Below are 3297 nucleotides of genomic sequence, written 5' to 3'. Positions count from 1 at the left end.
GGTTCAGCTTCACATGAGGATGGAAGCACTCAGCCTCTCGCTAGAAAAATGAAAAGACTCAAGCTGGCAAAAGCAGCACAGCAAAGAACTGTGCATTCTTCGAAATCCCAAATCCACAAGGAGAGTCCAATTGTGTCGGTTGCGATGCCTGACCTTCCCAACACTGGACGTGAAGAGCATGCGCCTTCCACCATTTGCACGCCCCCTGCAAGTGCTGGAAGGAGCACCCGCAGTCCAGTTCCTGATAGTCAGATTGAAGATGTCAGTGTTGAAGTACACCAGGATGAGGAGGATATGGGTGTTGCTGGCGCTGGGGAGGAAATTGACCAGGAGGATTCTGATGGTGAGGTGGTTTGTTTAAGTCAGGCACCCGGGGAGACACCTGTTGTCCGTGGGAGGAATATGGCCGTTGACATGCCAGGTGAAAATACCAAAAAAATCAGCTCTTCGGTGTGGAGGTATTTCACCAGAAATGCGGACAACAGGTGTCAAGCCGTGTGTTCCCTTTGTCAAGCTGTAATAAGTAGGGGTAAGGACGTTAACCACCTCGGAACATCCTCCCTTATACGTCACCTGCAGCGCATTCATAATAAGTCAGTGACAAGTTCAAAAACTTTGGGTGACAGCGGAAGCAGTCCACTGACCAGTAAATCCCTTCCTCTTGTAACCAAGCTCACGCAAACCACCCCACCAACTCCCTCAGTGTCAATTTCCTCCTTCCCCAGGAATGCCAATAGTCCTGCAGGCCATGTCACTGGCAATTCTGACGAGTCCTCTCCTGCCTGGGATTCCTCCGATGCATCCTTGCGTGTAACGCCTACTGCTGCTGGCGCTGCTGTTGTTGCCGCTGGGAGTCGATGGTCATCCCAGAGGGGAAGTCGTAAGCCCACTTGTACTACTTCCAGTAAGCAATTGACTGTTCAACAGTCCTTTGCGAGGAAGATGAAATATCACAGCAGTCATCCTACTGCAAAGCGGATAACTGAGGCCTTGGCATCCTGGGTGGTGAGAAACGTGGTTCCGGTATCCATCATTACTGCAGAGCCAACTAGAGACTTGTTGGAGGTACTGTGTCCCCGGTACCAAATACCATCTAGGTTCCATTTCTCTAGGCAGGCGATACCGAAAATGTACACAGACCTCAGAAAAAGAGTCACCAGTGTCCTAAAAAATGCAGCTGTACCCAATGTCCACTTAACCACGGACATGTGGACAAGTGGAGCAGGGCAGGGTCAGGACTATATGACTGTGACAGCCCACTGGGTAGATGTATGGACTCCCGCCGCAAGAACAGCAGCGGCGGCACCAGTAGCAGCATCTCGCAAACGCCAACTCTTTCCTAGGCAGGCTACGCTTTGTATCACCGGTTTCCAGAATACGCACACAGCTGAAAACCTCTTACGGCAACTGAGGAAGATCATCGCGGAATGGCTTACCCCAATTGGACTCTCCTGTGGATTTGTGGCATCGGACAACGCCAGCAATATTGTGTGTGCATTAAATATGGGCAAATTCCAGCACGTCCCATGTTTTGCACATACCTTGAATTTGGTGGTGCAGAATTTTTTTAAAAACGACAGGGGCGTGCAAGAGATGCTGTCGGTGGCCAGAAGAATTGCGGGACACTTTCGGCGTACAGGCACCACGTACAGAAGACTGGAGCACCACCAAAAACTACTGAACCTGCCCTGCCATCATCTGAAGCAAGAAGTGGTAACGAGGTGGAATTCAACCCTCTATATGCTTCAGAGGTTGGAGGAGCAGCAAAAGGCCATTCAAGCCTATACAATTGAGCACGATATAGTAGGTGGAATGCACCTGTCTCAAGCGCAGTGGAGAATGATTTCAACGTTGTGCAAGGTTCTGATGCCCTTTGAACTTGCCACACGTGAAGTCAGTTCAGACACTGCCAGCCTGAGTCAGGTCATTCCCCCCATCAGGCTTTTGCAGAAGAAGCTGGAGACATTGAAGGAGGAGCTAACACGGAGCGATTCCGCTAGGCATGTGGGACTTGTGGATGGAGCCCTTAATTCGCTTAACAAGGATTCACGGGTGGTCAATCTGTTGAAATCAGAGCACTACATTTTGGCCACCGTGCTCGATCCTAGATTTAAAGCCTACCTTGGATCTCTCTTTCCGGCAGACACAAGTCTGCTGGGGTTGAAAGACCTGCTGGTGACAAAATTGTCAAGTCAAGCGGAACGCGACCTGTCAACATCTCCTCCTTCACATTCTCCCGCAACTGGGGGTGCGAGGAAAAGGCTCAGAATTCCGAGCCCACCCGCTGGCGGTGATGCAGGGCAGTCTGGAGCGACTGCTGATGCTGACATCTGGTCCGGACTGAAGGACCTGACAACGATTACGGACATGTCGTCTACTGTCACTGCATATGATTCTCTCAACATTGATAGAATGGTGGAGGATTATATGAGTGACCGCATCCAAGTAGGCACGTCACACAGTCCGTACTTATACTGGCAGGAAAAAGAGGCAATTTGGAGGCCCTTGCACAAACTGGCTTTATTCTACCTAAGTTGCCCTCCCACAAGTGTGTACTCCGAAAGAGTGTTTAGTGCCGCCGCTCACCTTGTCAGCAATCGGCGTACGAGGTTACATCCAGAAAATGTGGAGAAGATGATGTTCATTAAAATGAATTATAATCAATTCCTCCGCGGAGACATTGACCAGCAGCAATTGCCTCCACAAAGTACACAGGGAGCTGAGATGGTGGATTCCAGTGGGGACGAATTGATAATCTGTGAGGAGGGGGATGTACACGGTGATATATCGGAGGGTGATGATGAGGTGGACATCTTGCCTCTGTAGAGCCAGTTTGTGCAAGGAGAGATTAATTGCTTCTTTTTTGGGGGGGGTCCAAACCAACCCGTCATATCAGTCACAGTCGTGTGGCAGACCCTGTCACTGAAATGATGGGTTGGTTAAAGTGTGCATGTCCTGTTTTGTTTATACAACATAAGGGTGGGTGGGAGGGCCCAAGGACAATTCCATCTTGCACCTCTTTTTTCTTTTCTTTTTCTTTGCATCATGTGCTGATTGGGGAGGGTTTTTTGGAAGGGACATCCTGCGTGACACTGCAGTGCCACTCCTAAATGGGCCCGGTGTTTGTGTCGGCCACTAGGGTCGCTAATCTTACTCACACAGTCAGCTACCTCATTGCGCCTCTTTTTTTCTTTGCGTCATGTGCTGTTTGGGGAGGGTTTTTTGGAAGGGACATCCTGCGTGACACTGCAGTGCCACTCCTAGATGGGCCCGGTGTTTGTGTCGGCCACTAGGGTC

This window comes from Pseudophryne corroboree, chromosome 6, assembly GCF_028390025.1.
Source record: "Pseudophryne corroboree isolate aPseCor3 chromosome 6, aPseCor3.hap2, whole genome shotgun sequence".
NCBI classification, from domain to species: domain Eukaryota; kingdom Metazoa; phylum Chordata; class Amphibia; order Anura; family Myobatrachidae; genus Pseudophryne; species Pseudophryne corroboree.
Note: the sequence above shows the minus strand (reverse complement) of the source record.